This window comes from Dreissena polymorpha, chromosome 1 (genome assembly GCF_020536995.1).
Source record: "Dreissena polymorpha isolate Duluth1 chromosome 1, UMN_Dpol_1.0, whole genome shotgun sequence".
NCBI classification, from domain to species: Eukaryota; Metazoa; Mollusca; class Bivalvia; order Myida; family Dreissenidae; genus Dreissena; species Dreissena polymorpha.
The window spans coordinates 189225371-189246819 of record NC_068355.1 but is presented as its reverse complement, the minus strand read 5'-3'; the positions used below and the strand labels follow the sequence as shown (position 1 = coordinate 189246819).

Here is a 21449-nt window from a genome sequence, read left to right as displayed (position 1 = left end):
TTTGAAACCTCATATGTAGATGCACCTTGATGAGGTCTACATGCCACACCCATTTTTGGGTCACTAGGTCAAAGGTCAAGGTCACTGTAACCTATAAAATAATAATAATTTCTGACAAGCTTTCATTTATTCAAAACTATACCCTAGCCGAGCGTTTGCACTCGTTATGCGTAGCTCTTGTTAAGTATTTCTTAGCAAAAAGTTGTATTGTGTAACATTTAAAGTGGTATAGTCTCACATTTTTGAAGTTATGTTAGTTTAAAAAAAGATAATTATGGCAAATTGCTACAACATTTCAAGTGGGTTCACGTTATTCATTTAAACAATGCTATTATGAGTGCTAATTTGCACAAAAATCATTTCGCTATCCTAAATATCAATTATAGAAACAATGTTTTGCATTAAACAAACAGGTGTGTTAAGTAAGGTGTTACAGCATATATACATTGTACATGTATTCAAGACGTATTCGTTTGTTACTAAAAACACTCTATTTTTATTTTACTTGCCATTTCCTTTTCAGATAACATTATTATCCAAGAAGAAGAACATTGTTGAAGTAAATGTTGAAAACAGTCCAAACCCCTTCTCGCACAAATACTATAAGTCGCTCAAGACATTCAGCACGCCACCTATGAACATCTCGCACAAAAACTACAATTCGCTCAAGAAATTCAGCACGCCACCTATGAACATCTCGCACAAATACTACAAGTCGCTCAAGAAATTCAGCATGCCACCTATGAACATCTCCCACAAATACTACAAGTCGTTCGAGAAATTCATCACGCCACCTATGAACATCTCCCACAAATACTATAAGTCGCTCAAGAAATTCAGCATGCCACCTATGAACATCTCCCACAAATACTATAAGTCGCTCAAGAAATTCAGCACGCCACCTATGAACATCTCGCACAAATACTACAAGTTGCTCAAGAAATTCAGCACGCCACCTTTGAAAATCTCCCACAAATACTACAAGTCGCTCAAGAAATTCAGCATGCCACCTATGACCATCTAGCACAAATACTACATGTCGGTCAAGAAATTCTGCATGCCACCTTTGAACATCTCGCACAAATACTACAAGTCGCTCAAGAAATTCAGAACGCCACCTATGAAAATCTCCCACAAATACTACAAGTCGCTCAAGAAATTCAGCACGCCACCTATGAACATCTCCCAATACTACAAGTCGCTCAAGAAATTCAGCATGCCACCTATGACCATCTCGCACAAATACTACATGTCGGTCAAGAAATTCTGCACGCCACCTATGAACATCTCGCACAAAATACTACAAGTCGCTCAAGAAATTCAGCACGCCACCTATGAAAATCTCCCACAAATACCACAAGTCGTTCAAGAAATTCAGCACGCCACGTATGAACATCTCCCACAAATACTACAAGTCGTTCAAGAAATTCAGCACGCCACCTATGAACATCTCACAAATACTACAAGTCACTCAAGAAATTCAGCACGCCATCTATGAACATCTCCCACAAATAATACAAGTTGTTCAAGAAATTCAGCCCGCCACGTATGATCATCCCCTTGAAATACTACAAGTCTTCAACAAATTCAGCACGTCACCTATGAACATCTCACAAATACTACAAGTCGCTCAAGAAAATCAGCACTCCAGGTATTAACATCTTGCACAAATACTACAAGTCGCTCAAGCAATTCAGCGTGTCACCTATGAACATCTTGCATGGTGGCTTGGTGAGTCTGACTTCTGTCTTGACAAGTCACTCAAGATAAAATAACCGAATCTAACAGACAGAGCAGGTGCTGAGTGACTCGTCTGTTAACTTGACTGACCTCGATACGTTGCTCTCGAATAATGAGAACCTGACGCACGAGGAACAGTGCTGTCCAACATTCCCAGTTTTTGGTTGGCGACTTCACTGTCTGGACTCACACAATCACTGCCTATAGCCCTGCTGCAGCAGAAGCAGCAACAAAAACAGGTAGTATATTAGCTGCGCTCTGAAAAAACAGTGCTAAAGTGTTGTCCCAGATAAGTGTGTTAGGTCTGCTCAGGCTTATTAGTGACCACGTGTTCTGAATATGCCTTTAAAACAAAAAACTCCATTAAAGTGGAAAGTGTCGTGGCTGTTTGTGCAGACAGCACAGTCTAATCTGGAACGACTCTTTTTATTAACTGGTCAAACTGAGTAAATAAATACTTATAAGTGTTGATTTGATATCAGTGTTAATCTCAAAAGGTCAGGGCATATTTTCATACATTTTTGTGCCAAAATTCAGCCTCTAAACCAAAAGTTGTTTCTTTGTTTTCACTTGTATATTACAAATAATCCCCTTTCATAAATTAAACATGATACTTATTAAATGTTGTTTAAGATAAGTTAAACAATTATTGAAATGCAGTAAACATTCTATGAAATAATTATCTGCATTTATTTTAAATAAGAATATCTATAAACTACACTTTACCACCTGTCCAGGTTTTCAGTATACAGATATGCAACTGGAGTGATGATATGCCCTGAAGATATTTATTAATTAAACCCCCTGTTAATTGGGGTGTATAGGAATCCCTTTGGACGGACGTCTATCTGTCTGTCTTTCCATCTGTCTGTGGGCGATCACTTAACAATTCAACGTTCAGCTTTCAAACTTTCAGGTATTGTTCCTTCTCATATGAGGTTGTGTATATACATTATATCATTCTACACTAAAAATTACAAAACTGAGACATTCTATAACATCATGCTACATATTCTGACTTGCAGCATTGGGGGATATTCTACGTCACAATTGTTACAAATTCGTGTTTGACTAGACAGCAATTACACTTTTTTATAGATGATTTAGCATTTTCAGTTATATGTAAATTAAAATTTATTTTAATAGGATTAGAATATGTTGTTTTCTTTAAACAATTTTGAAAAAGCAATATTTTGGGATTGTGTCATCCACATAACTTGTTAATTGAATGGTCATGAAAAAAATTATATGACCATTCTCTCTCTTATTCTGGTACGGCAGTTGTCATTTGCCGGCATCAGTATATGCGCTTAAATAAGCCAGGAACAGAATAGCTAACTGACCCCATTACTGTGACTGAAATGTATTTTTATGTGTAGGGGTCTATACAAAACTGAAAACATAACTGGAATCTAATTTTTCTAGTTCTTACAGGACCCCATACAATCACAGTTTGGTACTCAGCTGAATTACATGCTCTCTGGTGAGCTGGAGCTGGACGCCCAAGGACAATTCCTGAGTATAGGCGTCGAGCTCCTGGGCCAGGAATTCGGGGCAAAGCTCAACGAGTCCTACCCCTAGGGTACAGCCACTCTAACCTTGGGGCTCCACACTTTCCTGCTCAGGGGCAGAGATTATCTCATCTACAAGGTAGGTTGTAATGCAAAACGTTTCACAGTCATTCAAATAATTTTTGGTAGACTACGGATATATTGATGTTTCCACTATATGAGGTAAGGAGGGTATAACGATTTACCCTTATTCGTGATTGTGTCCATCCTTTCATCCGTTCTTTGATCCCATACTCTTGTGTGGCCGCCCTAACTAAAAACGTATTGTGCTAAAGGGATTCAATCTTTGCATTTATTTAACAATGCATGTGAACTTGTGAAAGTTCATATTTTTATTAGATTTTTCTGACATAGTTGGAGATATAACCCCCTTTTTTAAATCATGTAGCGGTTAACTTGAACTTTTCGCTACTAGAGACCTGAAACTTTCGATGAATTTTGGAAACTTTGGAATCCACAGTCCATCCGTTGGCGACGTGTTTGTGTTCGTCTGTCAACGTTTTCGTTAAAGGACATTTCCTCCTGAACCACTGAACATAATTTAATGAAACCTCACAGGAATAATCCTTGGGTGTTCGAATTATTCATCTTTTTATGCTTTTTATCTGGTATATAGTTTTAGCACTGTCCGTCTATCAGTCTGTCTGTCACACTTTTCCTGTCCGCTCTCTAATTTAAATAGTTTTCATCCGATCTTTACCAAACTTGGTTAGAAGTTGTATATAGACAATATCTAGGCCAAGTTCGAATATGGGTCATGCAGGCTCAAAAACTAGGTCACGGGGTCGAAAAAACAAATTCAAGAAAGTAATAAGCTTTAAATGGACATACTTATCTGACCTGCCAATTTATATATTTTTGTTAAATAAATCAAAGCGGCGCAAACACATCTTGGTAAAAGGTCAAGGTCATCCTTCAAGGTCTAAGGTCAAACAAACAAATCCAAGGGAAGTAATAAGGTTTAAAGGGAGATAATTATTAAATATTGAACATAGCAACTTGATATTTGGCATACATGTGTATCTCATGGAGCTGCACATTTTGAGTGGTGAATCTACAGTCATGGTAGGGGCTTTTATTAATTGCTACTAAAATAGAGATTTGTTAGAGAAAATTATTTTTAAGGGAAGTAATTTATATAATTATAAATGTCAGATTATATATTTCCTTACCAACAATTTAAGTTCTTTTCACAGTTACTGTACAGATTTTTTATTTTGATTATTTATAACTTAAATGATTGATTTGTCAAAGTTTTTTTAAATGATATAATTATCATGTCTTTCCTGTACTTATGTGTGAATGGTATGGTTCATTACATACCTGTGGACTTATGTCCATAGATACATGATGAACTCTGGCTATGGTCTCTTTGATAAAACACAGCCTTGGTTGTCAGTGATGTCTGACTTGGTCATATGTGACAGTCTACAGACCCCCCCCCAGGTTGGATTGGGCAAAATCCAAGGGAAGTAAAAAGCTTGAAATGGATATGATTTCTATACCTGCCAAATGATAAATATACATTTTATTTCAAAGCGGCGCAGTAGGGAGCATTGTGTTTCTGACGAACACATCTCTTATTTGAAACTGCATAGCCAAGAGATTTAATGTTTGGTGTGCAACAGTGTAAAGTGAGTCATCGACAAATGTTTCCAAATAATGTGTTTTGGTCAAAACTGGCTTACCCCCAGGATTTCCCAGTTTTACAAGGATTTTATATTTGATATGGAGCATAATCTAGAGGTCCCTTACACAGTTTGTTAACCAGGTTTTCCGAAGGAAAAAAACTGGTTATTAGATTGGCGAATGCGGGCGGGCTGGCTGGCTAGCTGGCTGTCTGGCTGGCTGGCTGGCGGGCTGGCGGGCGGGCGGAACAAGCTTGTCCGGGCCATTACTATGTCGTTCATTGTCAGATTTTAAAATCATTTGGCACATTTGTTCACCATCATTGGACGGTGTGTCGCGCGAAATAATTACGTCGATATCTCCAAGGTCAAGGTCACACTTTGAGTTCAAAGGTCAAAAATGGCCATAAATGAGCTTGTCCTGGCCATAACTATGTCATTTATTGTGAGATTTTAAAATCATTTGGCACATTTGTTCACCATCATGGGACGGTGTGTCGCACGAAAGAATCACGTCAATATCTCCAATGTCATGGTCGCCACGACTAAAAATAGATTTTTTTTAAAAACAAACTTACAAAGGGGGTTTATTTTGTTTGTTCATTTCAAAAGTTCAGTTTGAGTTTTCTCCCTTTATCAGATTTTTTTTTCACAATGAAAACCTGGTTTTGTGACAATTTTGTCCCTTGTTTTATTAATAAACTAGGTCCTAGTGATCATTGACTGATCCTGGTAAAACCGTCATATAAACATTGTGTTTACAGCAAAGCCCCAAGTGTTCATATTTGGTCCATGTAAATGATGACATTTCTGAATTCATTGAATATATTTTTATGTCCCCCGCTATAGTAGTGGGGGACATATTCTTTTTTGCCCTGTCTGTTGGTTGGTTGGTTGGTCTGTTGGTTGGTCTGTTTGCGCCAACTTAAACATTTTGCAATAACTTGCTATATTGAATAAAGCAACTTGATATTTGGCATGCATGTGTATCTCATGGAGCTGCACATTTTGAGTGGTGAAAGGTCAAGGTCAATGTCATCCTTCAAGGTCAGAGGTCAAATATATGTGGCCAAAATCGCTCATTTTATGAATACTTTTGCAATATTGAATAGTGTTTTATCCAGGCCGTTTTAGCGTGGCGCGGCGCCACGCCGCTTTTTTGAAGCGCCTCGCTGCCCCTTTCAAAGCAAATCAGCGCCACGCTGCCCTTTTCAAAGGCCGCCGCCCTGTTTTCCGCCGTGCGCGACCTTATTGATAACATCTTAATTGCGTCTTAACCAAGCTTCTAAGCCGACTATTATCAGCAAAGATTCGCGCGGTTGTGAATACGTCATGCGTGAATAACCATGTGTCAATATCAATCGATAATTTCAGTGGCTTTGTAACACTAATTGGTCCGGATACAATCGTGCACAGTTACTTAGGAGACTTGATGAAAACCTCGATGTTATTCACGTGGAAATTGTGCATTTCATGCATAATTCAGTTATATCAAAACATTTATTTTTACGCGTAATTAAATTTAAAAAAAAACACCAGTTGTATCTGAAAAATATTGATTTGATTTCAATTGAATGCACAACAGTTTTAAGTTAATAAAAATTAATTTTACAGGGGTTGCACTAAGCAGCGTACGGCCGTTTATTACGTCCGATAATTGTTTCCATACGCCGATTACAAAACCCCATGACGTCCACTGTACTTCCTGAAAATTGGCCATACGCCGAAAATAGCAACCCGTGACATATTAAAGCTGTCGATTAAAATAACGCGCCACCTTCTATCCAATACAATTGACGCAGGCTAATATTAAAGCTGTTGATTAAAATAACGCCCCGCCTCCTATCCAATACAATTGGCGCAGGCTCACAGTAGATGTGTGTTGATGAATTGTAGCAGACGACAATCTTAACACGTTTGCTGTTCACGGTTAGGCAGACCGCGCTTAATTGGAGCACTTGCTTGTTTATTGTCACGATGTTTTGATTACAATAACGTGTGAATGTCGGCAAAGAAGTTCATACCCCGTCTTGGACCCTGTTTGGCCAAAAGTTGTTAATTATTGTAACAGTAGTAGGCCTGCACCATTGGTTAAATTAAGAACATTATGACCCGTTTGTAACTTGTCAAAATATGTTAATTGGCAAACACAGATATGAATTTTACAAAAATATTGAACTTGTACCACTTATCATTCGTGTTTAGAATGCGCAACGTACGCTTTTCGATTTTGGCATTCCACTTTCGACGAAACGTAAATTAGAAATTGATGCAAATTGCTTTGTAAGCAAAACAAGTTTATATCGGAGACCAATTAACGTGTATTGAATTTATTGACAATGAACAAAAGACAGTACGGCGCCATTCCTAGTTACACTTTTTGCGAAATAAAATGTACACAATACAACACGTGGTCATGAAAACAATGTCATTACGCAGAACTTTCTGACTATTCAACAAAGTGTTAGTGTTTGTGAATCTCCATTTAAGATGCATATAAAGGACTTGTTTGTGCAATGTGTGTAACGTTTTAAATATAAATAATTGTTTAAGAGGGTAACTCATTTAACAGTATTCTAAGACTTCTTTGAAAAGCTATAGTTTGTATAAGATATATATCCTATGGCGTTTAATCTTGTTTTTTGTTACTACATGAAAATATAAAACACATAATAAAATATACATTCTGGATTTTGTTGTTTTAATTATGCAACAATAAATCTCAAAACTATACATACAATGTTTGTGTGTAACAAAGCTTGTTATTAAGTCACTATACAGATATATGTGTGCCCTTTTTATGGTTGTCGCGCGCTAAAGTGCCCTTTTTTGAAATTTTGCACCACGCCCTTTTTCCTTCCTGTATAAAACACTAATTGAATATGGCAACTTGATATTTGGCATGCATGTGTATCTCATGGAGCTGCACATTTTGAGTGGTGAAAGGTCAAGGTCATCCTTCAAGGTCAGAGGTCAAATATATGTGGCCCAAATCGCTTATTTTATGAATACTTTTGCAATATGGAAGATAGCAACTTGATATTTGGCATGCATGTGTATCTCATGGAGCTGCACATTGTGAGTGGTGAAAGGTCAAGGTCATCCTTCAAGGTCAAATATATGGGTCGAAATTGCTCATGTAATGTCACTTCTGCAATATTGAAGCTAGCAATTTTATATTTGAAATGCGTGTGTATCTCATGGAGCTGCACATTTTGAGTGGTGAAAGGTCAAGGTCAATGTCATCCTTCAAGGTCAGAGGTCAAATATATGTGGCCAAAATCGCTCATTTTATGAATACTTTTGCAATATTGAATATGGCAACTTGATATTTGGCATGCATGTGTATCTCATGGAGCTTCACATTTTGAGTGGTGAAACGTCAAGGTCATCCTTCAAGGTCAGAGGTCAAATATATGTGGCCCAAATCGCTTATTTTATGAATACTTTTGCAATATTGAAGATAGCAACTTGATATTTGGCATGCATGTGTATCTCATGGAGCTGCACATTTTGAGTGGTGAAAGGTCAAGGTCATCCTTCAAGGTCAAATATATGGGTCGAAATTGCTCATGTAATGTCACTTCTGCAATATTGAAGCTAGCAATTTTATATTTTAAATGCGTTTGTATCTCATGGAGCTGCACATTTTGAGTGGTGAAGGGTCAAGGTCATCCTTCAAGGTCAAACGTCATATACGGGGACATTGTGTTTCACAAACGCATCTTGTTGGGATTTGTTAAGATATTTCTTTATGTTTATAGGGTCCTTATCCTCACAAGTTCAGGCCCAGGAAACCATGCTTCTCAACTGCACCCAGCCACTTCATCTCAACAGTAATAGTTTGTTTCACCACTTTTAGAATGGGGCTTGGACTCTTTGTATTTCGAACAAGAAATATCTTTCAAAAAGATATACGGCGTTGATTGTGTTTGTGGTTGATGAAAGATAAAGAGTTATATTAATGAGACAGCAAATTCCTTTTTCTACGCAGTTCTATAGCAGCATCACATGCAAATCAATAACCTTGCGCCAGATTTTGTGGCTTACTTCGCATTATTAGATATTGTTGACCATATATCTATAGTTTAAACCTATTTATTTAAGCTTGATTGCATAGAAAGCCTTAGGCTTATATAAACGCTCTCGATTCTATTGATAAAGAACAAAAATATACAAGAAGAATATAAATTAAATGATTATATACGAGTATATGGCCAAACCGTACATATTTGAAATATTAATACACGGGTTCTTCGAACAGACAGGTATTGTTGTAGTGGTTTTTCGGACACAGTTATTTGATTCGATTGTTAATAGTATCGTGAATTATTGGGCTCATGCTTAGTAAATTGGTTGCTATGGTGGAATAATTCTTATTAAATTAATCAAAGCTAGTACATATCATGGAATTATTGAAAAACAATCCTTTATTGACATACCATAATTATATCGCTGAATATCTGCAATGAAGATATTTCCGGTCATGTTTACCGGGTTAACGCGATAGAGTTTATATAACGAGTCTTGTACTGACCGCGAACTGAACTTTATACCTTGTGAGATGGAATGCAATGCGTTAAAGTGAGGTCACGTTTTATACTGCCGGAACGACGGTTTGTTTAAAGCTTTATACTTTTGCATATTATTTTTGATGTTTCGAAAACAATTTAACATATTTTGGTCAAAGCAAATATCAGGATATGAAACAACAATATTTATATGATCTAAAATATACGTGATCACAGAATGCAATACGGTAGTAATAACTAAATATGAGAACGCAGCCTTTAAAAACAAATGCTATGGCGCTGACAATCATCTGGAAATAAAAGGTGCATGCACAAACCGTATTGATGTCAAGAGTTGAGTGTAAAACTGTTCTATCTATCAAGCCTTTTCATGAGAGATACAGTTGTTTCATGCTGAACACGCAGTAAAACAGTGTTAAAAAGACGCGGACATGTTTTCAATGTTTTGGTTGTATGTTAAAATCAGCCAATAGAATAAATGAAGTGTATTCATTTGTGTCTAGCCGCGGTCAGGTCAGGTAAGTTCAAAAGTGGCTTTAAACAGCTACGCCAAAAAAACTGTGTTGTTATTATCCCCTGCCACAGGCGAAGGGATATTGTTTTGGCGGTGTCAGTCCGTCCGTCTATCTGTCCGGCCGGCACTTTTATGTCCGGAGCCATATCTTGGAAGTGCTTTGGTGGATTTCATTGAAACTTGGTATGAGTATATATATGGATAAGATGATGATGCACACCAAATGGCATTGTACAACATCTGTTAATAATGGAGTTATGGCCCTTTGTATCTTGAAAAAAAAAGTAAGCTTAGAGCTTTATCTCCATTAACACATGAGCCAGAGCCATAAAACTTGCCATGTTGTTCTCAATCATCTGGGTTGCTTCACATTCAACACCCATAATCTTAGGTGTTAAGCTCAAGGTCATACATTGAGGTCAAAGGTCACAAATTTGATGAATTATTCATTATTTAGTCATTCCTTTACTATGCATTAAACGAATTCTGTAATAACTTTCCATAGTAAATTGATTCATGAAAAATATGCTATCTGCATTTAATTGTCTGCAAACCCATCACAGGTACAAATGAGTTAAAAACAATAATTGACAAAAGGCACAACAATTCATTTATACCTTTTCTTTTTGTTCTACACCCATCACTAAACAAAATTTATTTGATGGGGGATATCAATTCAACAAATTTGCTTGTTTTAAGTAAAGTTGAGAAATAGGTGTTGTGGTTGTTTTTGCTAACAAATACTTTAATATTGAGGATAAAAGTTTGTTCAATATTACATTTACTATGGTTTAACTTGAACTGAAAATGGCATATATTTTTCTTTGTTTTGGAAACCTTCACTTGTTAATTTCAATCTGTATTTTTGGAAAAATGGATATTTTGTTACATTTGGAATGGGACCGAACAACAGCCCAAAATATTAAAATAAAAAAATAAAACTGAAGTAAGTTCCCTTATCATTGGAAAAGGGATAACTGTGGCACAGTTGTGAGCACCTAACACAATGTCCTGTCTTAAAATGCCAAGGTAGTCTCTTCTGAATGAAAATCCTGTCTTGGTCGAAAAAAATTCCCTGATTAGCCTGTGCCTGTGCACATGCATTAAGCCAAATTTTCCCTAAATGCGGCTTTTATAAGCCTGAGACTTTTAATGCAATCAAGCTTTAACAAATTGGTTAAACCAAAATGCACACAAAACTGGGTTTCCTGCTCTTCAATAAATTGACACGAAAAACTGATTCATTTAAGGGTTAAAAGTGAAACTAGTGCATCTTCGATACAAATGTTAATAATATAGACAGCTTCACGCTCAACCCTAAAATTATGGGTTATATTGAACATCCAGAGCTTTATTTCAAAAACGTCAATAGCATGCAAATTATCTGTAGGTACCAACCAAACTGACTTTTTAACTCTTTACCAAAATCACGTTCTATATCAAATGTAATGATCGTAATGAAATTGCCATTTCTATATAAAAGGTGTCAATGTTGTTTGTGCCTTTGTGTTAGATGGGTGTTATATTTGCGGAGATCTGGATAGCAATTTTAATCACCAATACTGTGATTGTAATTGTAATTATATGCAATTGATAGTAGTAGTATAAGAAGCGTTGTTTTGACTACATCAGGAATGTGCCTTATGGCTATAGCCCCCATTAGAATTGTTAGTGATATGTGGTACATATTTACACATTTAAAGATCTTTTTCAAGCTTACTTGAGCAGAAAATGCTCTGGTAAGAAATTGTGATAACCTTATGTCAATCAATGTGCTGTGTGCGTGTGGTCAACTTTTGGCTCGTTAACACTCTAGATGCCTTATTTGTTGATCCGATCCTCATGAAACTTGGCCAAAAGCTAGGAAACCATGTCACCAGATCAAATCTTTCAAAACCCCATGCCACTATAGGGGCAACATGTATGACTCAATATCGATAAAAACTTAGTAAGCATGCTTATCTTGACAATGTCTAAGCCAATTTGGAATTAAGGTCACCAGTTAGAAAAGCCTTCTTACCACTCCAGAGGACACATTTATGACTCAATTTGATGAAACTTGGTCAAACTGCTTATCTTTCAATTTTCAAGTCTGAGTTTGAATCTATGTCACATGTACCCAAAAACTAGGTCACCAGATACAATCTTTCTTCTCACTCAAAATCGATCAAACTTGGTCAGAATGTTGATCTTGAATGCTGCATATTGAAATCACATCATGTGCGTTCAAAAACTGGGTAACTAGGTAAAATGTTCTAAATATCATGTTACCACTCTACAGGTTGCATTGACGACTCAATCTTGATAAAACTTCATCTTTTGTATTTTGTCTAGACCAATTTTGAAATTCGGTCACATCTTTCCATAAACTAGGTCTTTAAATTAAATCTCAGACCACTCTAGAAGCCACATTTATGACTCAGTCATGTTTAAACTGGGGCATAATGTTTATCTTGACAATATCATCTAATAATCAATGCCATTTTCGAAACTCGCTTAATTGAGGTCAAAAACTATGTCAAAAGGGCAAGTCTTCAACCAAAGTTTTAAGTCGAACTAAGGTAAGTCTTCAGGGCCATCCTGACCCTTTTGTTACAATAAGCAGGATTCAGATATTTGTCAAAGAACGATATTTTGCATTGTTTTAAATTAAAGAACTTATAGATTGCATTTAAAGAAAATCGTTACATTTAAGGAATATTGTGTTTTTTTGTTCAGTGTACTTAAAATACTTACATGTGTATCGCATTTAAATTCAGACTAAAATGCATGTTATGTTTTCATTCTATGTTCAAAGATATTTGTCAGTTGGAGGGAGAAAGAAAGAGATGTTTAAATAGCAGAACATGCACACATTGCTGCTTCAGCCTCAATATGAAATGCAGCGGCAGCGGCAGAAGCAACAACGCTCACAATTCAACAATAAACAGTTCCATTGACGAGCGCTTTTAAATGTATGAGACTTGAAAATACTCATTATCGAGACTCACCTGTGCTGAATGTTTTCTTTATTCTTTTACTGGGTAATTACAGTTGAGCCTAGCTGTGAGATAAGGCATGTGCCTTAAGTGTTGTCCTTGCAGGCTTATCTGGGAAGACACTTTCTGCTAAAATGGTGTTTTATGCCTCCGGATCGAATATAACCTTGTTTCTAAAATAGCTGCTGTTCGGCTGCAAAGCACAGTAAGGGGCATTGTGTTTCACAATCACAGCTCTTATGTTTGTATAAAGAAAGTCTCTTCTTGGAAAAAATCTAGTTTAGGCGGAGTGTCGTCAGCGATTAGCCTGCAAGGACTTCACAGGCCTATTTGAGACGATACTTTAAACACATACATTTCACCATTTTCACAGAGTGAGGCGCAATTTTGTGAATTGTTATAAATATAACATTGATATGCTGTCCATGTGACCTTTTCATAACTTGATGAGCCCACTATATCTACAAATTGATTGTTTAATGTTTATGCCTTGTTATTGTTCCATTCCCTTGTTGCAATAGCACATTATTGTTTTGCTGTAAGTGCGCTGTCGAGAGGTTTGCACACACTATTGCGTCTGCTCTCTATTTCAAAACATCTGATCATCATGAAATATGTTGATAATGTTTTTGATCATAATATCTAGACCAAATTTAGTGACCAACCAGATCTCATGTAGCACCTCCAACATATGTTTTTGTTTAATGAAGAAAAATTGACCAAATTAAACGTGTCTGCCATTTCACTCACAATCAATATAACCCAGTCTTCTTAGCAGGTGTATTGTTGGCATTCTTGTTTATTCGATGTTTGAACTGTCTGAAAACTGTGTAGATGTGACAAATAGAATGATCTCCTGCTGATGCAACTGAAGTTACATTTGTTGATATTTTATTTCACAGGACAACATGTCAATGAACCAGGCACCTTTTTCTGAAAACCTCGCCGAGCTAATGAACAGTGCAACTGCGCCATATGTGACCCTTCAGAGAATGGAATTCCTAGCCAAATATCTAATCGGTGCCAATCTGGGCTCCAGCAGCAGCCTCAGCCATGGGGGACAGGTTTATGAAGCAATCTGGGCTCCAGGAGCAGCCTCAGCAGTGGGGGACAGGTTTATGAAGCAATCTGGGCTCCAGGAGCAGCCTCAGCCATGGGGGACAGGTTTATGAAGCAATCTGGGCTCCAGCAGCAGCCTCAGCCATGGGGGACAGGTTTATGAAGCAAGCTGGGCTCCAGCAGCAGCCTCAGCCGTGGGGGACAGGTTTATGAAGCAATCTGGGCTCCAGCAGCAGCCTCAGCCATGGGGGACAAGTTTATGAAGCAGGGCTCTAGCAGCAGCCTCAGCCGTGGGGGACACCCTGAACTTCTCAATCTCACAGCAACAGTAGATCAACATGACCTCCAGCAGCAGCCTCAGCCGTGGGGGACAGGTTAATGAAGCAGGGCTCTAGCAGCAGCCTCAGCCATGGGGGACAGGTTTATGAAGCAGGGCTCTAGCAGCAGCCTCAGCCATGGGGGACAGGTTTATGAAGCTTCCTGAACTTCTCAATCTCACAGCAACAGTAGATCAACATGACCTGAAAGGTGGGGATAAGAACTTCTCAATCTCACAGCAACAGTAGATCAACATGACCTCGAGCAGCAGCCTCAGCCATGGCGGACAGGTTTATGAAGCAGGGCTCTAGCAGCAGCCTCAGCCGTGGGGGACAGGTTTATGAAGCACCCTGAACTTCTCAATCTCACAGCAACAGTAGATCAACATGACCTCTAGCAGCAGCCTCAGCCGTGGGGGACAGGTTTATGAAGCAGGGCTCCAGCAGCAGCCTCTTCCATGGGGGACAGGTTTATGAAGCACCCTGATCTTCTCAATCTCACAGCAACAGTAGATCAACATGACCTCCAGCAGCAGCCTCAGCCATGGGGGATAGGTTTATGAAGCAATCTGAACTTCTCAATCTCACATCAACAGTAGATCAACATGACCTCTAGCAGCAGCCTCAGCCGTGGGGGACAGGTTTATGAAGCAGGGCTCCAGCAGCAGCCTCAGCCGTGGGGGACAGGTTTATGAAGCAGGGCTCCAGCAGCAACCTCAGCCATGGGGGACAGGTTTATGAAGCACCCTGATCTCACAGCAACAGTAGATCAACATGACCTGAAAGGTGGGGATGAGAACTAATGATAATTAAACCCCACACACTAAGTTTTGGAGATAGTTTATTTGAGTCAATGTCTGTAAGTTGTTCAGTCAGAGGGGCTTTTTGTCTGCATTAAATGTAAACATATTTGTATCAAACCAAATCTACATTTCTCAAGGGATTTTATTATATCTTCAACTGTGTGAACCCCATGAAGTGCGGGTTGAGGTATGGTAATCATTTTGTGACAAAGTTCTAAGTTATCATTGGCCAAGTCACTCTCTTGCACAATATTAATGTACTGACTCTGTATCTCACCATACATGGGAATTCAGAGGCTGTGTAACTTATATTGTATTCAGAGTTATTTACTAACATTTTGACCACAGAACTGTGTAAATAGCTTTGTTTAAAACAAAGGAAGCATAGTCACTAGAATCACTTGAGATAAAAAATTGTCAATGCAGGAACCATTGTGAATTAGTATATTATATTATGACACATTTACCAGAATATATTTTTCTTTCAGCGGTTTGTGTTCAGTGTCTAACAGTAGTCTAATGACCAAGCCACGTCAGCAAAGCAGCAATAACAGCAGTCAAGTAAGTTGTCTTCAACATTTAAGAGTACCAAGGGTCGCAGTCTTTTGCTCAATATGGATTGTTTAAAAAAATACTAATGTAGTTATTGAAAATATTTGTTGATTTCCGTGTAAGATGGAAATGTTTTATAGCACAATACATCAACACCACAAATGCATATGAATGATAACTAATAGAATTATTAATGCCAAAAATCAAAACATAAATTTCTTTATATTTTTCTTCAAAAAATGTATGAAGAACTTATTAAGTTTGTTTCAAAATATATCTGAACAATATATGTTTCAAAATATATATCTAAACATATTGATGTTTTAGACTTCGCTTTGATTTATTTTCCCTATGATTTCTCATCTCCTAAACAGGTCGAGGATCACCCAAAACCACTTGGTGCCTAGGGATGATTTTTCTGCTACCAACTTGACCTGATTATTGTACTCACGTGGGAGTCAGGTTTAAGGTCACATAAGGTTTAAAGGCTTAAATCAGCATATATGGTCATGGTAGTTAGAAAATTTAAGATAATAAAGGGACTTGTTAACCAACTTGATGACCAAGTTATTTAATATTGTTCCAAATGTATCTTTTAAGGAAATGACTGCAATACAGGGAATCATAAGAAAATCTACATACTTTCCCCTTTAAATGTGTAAAATTAACAATAAACAAAATGACTACACAACGGGCATTTACAAGAACATCGTTGAACATTTTCCTTTAAATATTGCTCAATAATTCTCAGTGAACAAAATGTATGCAGAAAGAAAAACTTTGTCTCTATAAAGATTGCTCAATATGTTTTTACTGCAAACGGATTTATTACAGAACAGGAATGTATTTTTTAACATTATCGTTGAAATTTCTCAACCATTTGCAGTTAACAACATGACTGCACAATATGGCATCAATGGCAAAGCAGAAGTGATCAGAGAGGGTTATAACGTGCAAGTCAAGAAGGCGACGTCCATGACGAGACTGGTATGGTTCGCTGTTTTATACTAATTATTACTTTTATTAATTTTGAAATGCGGTAAGAAAGTGATGCTCGTTTGTTTCGTATTGATATACACATATATCTCGACTTTACTCTCTACAAATTTGTTTAGCAGGATCTGTAATTTTGTTTCCCCGCTAAAACATTTTGTAGAGAGTAGAGATATAGAGCGAGTATTAATACAAAATAATGCTTATTACTCAGCCCGGACGCAACCATCTTGACTATCAAGTAATTATCCCCTCTCTTTGATTGTCCCAAACTTATGTCAATCAACTTTCTCAAATTGTGTTGCATTTCGTGAATCATCAACTATGTATACCACTTTTGTCACAAAAAAGTATATTCAACCTGTGTCTGCGCCACTTGTTTTTATATAAATACTTTGCAGACAATTTGGTCATTACCAACAAATAAAATACTAATTTATAAAATTTAGTCTTGATTGCATTGACTGTAGATTAAGTTTTAAGAGGCTTTCAACTCTAGAACATCGTGGACAAAAGGCTTTAGATAAGCCTGATTATTTTACGTGTATGACTTATTAAGGGACTCAACACGAGTGACCGGTTGAAAAAGTTGAACCATTCCTGGGAGTCTTGAAGAATGTCAAAGTCAAGCTAGCATTGCCTTCAAAAATGTGTCTTGTTTGACACATGACTGACTTTATTTCCAGAAAACCCTGATTACAAAATGCAGAGTCTGCTCCCGAAGCATTTGCAGACACAGAACATGAACCCGCTGCAGTCATCGTCTTCAGATTATATCATCTCTATGGTGCAGGACCCTCAGTCTGTGAACACAGGGAACCTTCGGTGAGTTAACGAGTCATGCACATGCTTTTTGCATGGCCCCAATTTAAGAGTTAGGTGGGTAAATATAGATTTACCCTTGTCCGTCCATATGTCGTTCCCTGCAACTCTCGTATTTTTTGTCTACTGTAACCTCGAAAATTATTGCTTCCTGTGTGATGAAACCAAACATATGTACCATCATATGAACTTGCCTTGCTGTGTATTATGGTTCATTTTTGTTTGACGTCAGTTGAGTTTTGTGACACAAGAAAAATGTGGGTGCATCCGTGACCATGGTCACCAACATTTTCCTACTTCACCAAAGAGATATATATTTCTTAGAAAAACTCTTGCCCAATGAATGTTTTAGGGGCCATCAGCTAGTAAACCCTTGCCTATTTTCATTAATCATTAGGTACTATTTTTCCAATGCCAAAAACGAATCTTTATTAAATCCAATCCCAACGTATTAGTAGATAAAGAGGTTATATTTCACCTTTAATATGTATTATCGATGCTTATTTCATCAATAGTTTCAGGACCATTATTTCCTCTGTGGATTCAAATCAGAAAAGTTGTAACACTCTATGACAGTGCGGTTCATGTTCTTTTTGTCATTGGTATCAAAAATAATATGAAAAACCAAAATTTACTCGTATGCATTTTTCTTGTTTTTCAGACGCCAATGACGAAATCAAACCATCCAATCAGAAACACATCCTGTTGCAGCAGTTATTACCATATTGACCCCAGTCAAACAAAAGAAGCTCAGAGATAAATACTGTTTATGGAGTTCTAGTCTCTCATTACCTTGTGGTATGTTGAGCACGTACTCTGACAGGTTCTATCTTATAATTGTTTGACTGGTGGAAAATAAATGACCTTGTTCAAGTCGAAATGTCAGAATAACAATTCATAATTCAAATGCCGAAAAGTCATATCAACAGCCACATTTGTTATGTGACCAGCAAAGTTGTATTCAAAGAGACACAATAGTTTACTTGATATTTTCTTGTGACCAACCAAGTTGTATTTAATGAAAAACAATAGTTTATGTTTTATGGGAATTATGATGCTGTTAGTCATGTTATGTTGGACGTTTTAGTTAAATATAGTATGTTACAAAATGTATTATTTGAAGCACACATATTGCAGGTATATCCAATGTCTGTGTCTGTATTATGAACCTTTCACTTCAGATTTTGATCCGGATATGGTAAATTTAAGGGAAATACAATCATAACAAAGTTATTTTAAGATTATCAAAGCTGTTTAAATGTTTATGGTAACTTGGACACAATTGAAAATATATTGGCGTATTGTCCATGTTTCAGTTTTCTGTTTTACCAGTTATATAGATGTGCTCATTAAAATAATGCTTCAAAGAGGTTGAGAGTTATGAAAGTTCAGCTTTTCTGTATATCAATCTTTCTGAACACAATACTTGTCAATTTGCTCATTCGGGTCGGTATTTGATCCAAAATCTTGTTAAGTAGCATACTATTTCAAGGGAATATAAATTAATTCTGGGAAAAAGTGTTTAATCTACTTAAATTTATTGATTTTTTGTTACCACCAGTACTTTGTTGATTTCAATTGCTATGGTTTGCTAAATAATTAAAGCATGACTGTTGTTTTATTTGGAAAGCTTTTAATAAAACTCAGAATTAAAAACAATATTTAAAAAAAAGATGAGTTTTATGAAAAATGGCACATTTAATGTTTGTTAATTTGTGTTGTAAGATCATACACTTACATGCTCATAAGTGTTAACATTCGATTTTGGATGTTAAAGTTTATAATGCTTTATATATGCATATGTAGATTTACACAACCAGATTGTACCTTCTTAAATCAGTGAGTAATTTAACCCAGATTTCTTGATAACTGTTTATAGGTATATTTTGCCATTTATACATAGAACAACTGCAAAGCGATTGTATTTTCGATGTAAATCATACATTTAGTGTTGCCATTGTTTAAACTCACTGTTTACATTTATTTGTACACACCATTGTTATAAAACAACATTGCTTGTGTAAATGCACATATATGTATAAAAACTGTTTAATAATGCAGCATTAAATATTCTGAAGAGAAAAGGATATTTACGGCAATAGAAACACCTTGTTATATGCTATGCTTTTAATCGAATGAATTTGAGCAACTATTAAAATGAATTTATTTCTTCTTTAATTTTAACTAAATACAACGATAGTACCTTGAAATTAGAAATGAGTCAATTACAAAATAAGGGAGAGTGATGTCATATGTTAACAATTGTCAGGCATAGCAATTGCCTCTATTGGTAATATAACAGAGCAATATTATTTGCTTAAACAATACAAATTAAGATGTCTTTTTTTGTTAGATAATAATTGTGTTTACAACTTGATATAACGAGTAAATACATACAGAATTTCAAATTATTTCGCAATATATACTCGGCAATAAGTGAAAGTCTAAAAGGATTTTGTGGAATAAACAATTTGCAAATTATTTGCTTGTTTCATGAAGTAATAGTTAAGGTAAAATGTGGTACTTATTGTTACACAAACACAATGTGTAATAACAAAATGCATCAGTAATGACATTTATTAAAATTCCTTAAATTTGCATGACTACTCAGTGCTTTGAGTTTTGTTATTGTGACGATTATAAGTGAATATTCTGCAAAAAATACCTCTATACGAAATGTGTATATTTCAATAATAATGGTATACTTGTATGCAAAGTACTTGAATAGTTTTGATGTATTGCTGATAAAGAATTGTGTAATTGTACTAGTCCTATTCCAGTTTGTGTAACGTTGACCGTTCAACATAAGCTGTCAGTGGAGTGAATTCACTGGGGCCAGTTTCTGTAAATCTTCCGATTTAAAACTGCAGCATACACGTATGTCTTAAATCCAGATTTACATAACAGTGTGGTTGTTTATCTTGAATTTGTATTGAATGCATAAAACATGTTTGTTCTGTTGTTGAACAACTGAAGATAGCTTTAAATGTGTACATTGTGTTTCATTTTTAGATATATCAAATTGATACATAGAAAACAAAATACAAAATGTGCAATAATTGGTGTGCATGTTTAGCCCAAAAAATGTTATCATACAAGCATATAAGTATTGGACTATATGATTCTGTAAGATGAAATGTTTAAATCACGTCATGATGTGTTCATCTACTTTAAATAAACATTTTTCATAAGTAGATATTGGTTGTATAAACTCTATTGAAACTGCCCCCAATTCATTTTAATTGCTTTTGTAAATATATTCAATATGTAACATTATTGTTAATGGTATGTTTATAGTTAAAGTGTAAGTGTTTCTCTAAACTGTAACCGGGTGTCTGTTTAATTTATTGAGATGTGTTTATATTGTCCGGCTTATTAAATTAAATATTGTGCAAATTGTCGCATTGTGGTTGTTGTGATAAAAACAAAGCACTTTCCACTACTCATGTTTGTTTTGGTTCACTATTTTTATAACCAGTGTTTTGTCAGTATACTAAATATTTTAGTTTTGCAATTTCTTTTCACTTAAACAGCCAACACCATTTATTGGATGACGTAGTTGTATGCATAGGAATTTAAGCTTAATAAACGTCTATAACAAAACTTAAAAGTACATTTAGACTATATCGATAAACAAGACATATCATTTAAAAAGAAATTCGGCGTATATCCTGACTTTGAAATACAGGTAGAAAATTGACGTGTGTGTGTTATTTAATTAAAAACAAAGGTTTATGTATTTTTGTGTTTTCTATTCACTTTAAAGTCGCATATCCACCGCATGAAATGTTTGAAGTGCAGGTATATTACATCAGAAAACAGTGTTCGTAGATAGGGATTTTACTACAGGAGATCACATCATATGTGTCCTCACATGGTTAATTATAAATATATTCCTTTGTAATCAAAACATGTTTTTGTTTGATTAAGACACCGTTTT

General features: G+C 36.1%; 1 long non-coding RNA gene across 33 annotated transcripts in view; it reads left to right on the top strand.

Moving 5' to 3' along the window:
- The window catches only part of LOC127864307 (uncharacterized), a 37744-nt gene extending 16834 nt beyond the window's left edge, over window positions 1-20910 (top strand). For 2 of the 33 annotated variants that reach the window (XR_008041701.1, XR_008041714.1), the window contains 9 exons: window positions 524-1979; window positions 3166-3390; window positions 8704-12939; window positions 13866-14488; window positions 14631-15125; window positions 15631-15703; window positions 16069-16681; window positions 17374-17512; window positions 18171-20910. This is a non-coding gene — a long non-coding RNA (uncharacterized LOC127864307). Of the gene's footprint in view, window positions 1-523; window positions 1980-2477; window positions 2657-3165; window positions 3391-8703; window positions 13009-13865; window positions 14489-14630; window positions 15126-15630; window positions 15704-16068; window positions 16682-17373; window positions 17513-18170 lie in introns of all 33 variants that reach the window. The other 31 variants (XR_008041729.1, XR_008041733.1, XR_008041728.1 and 28 more) reach the window with 31 other exon arrangements.
- Window positions 20911-21449: the final 539 nt, after the last annotated feature.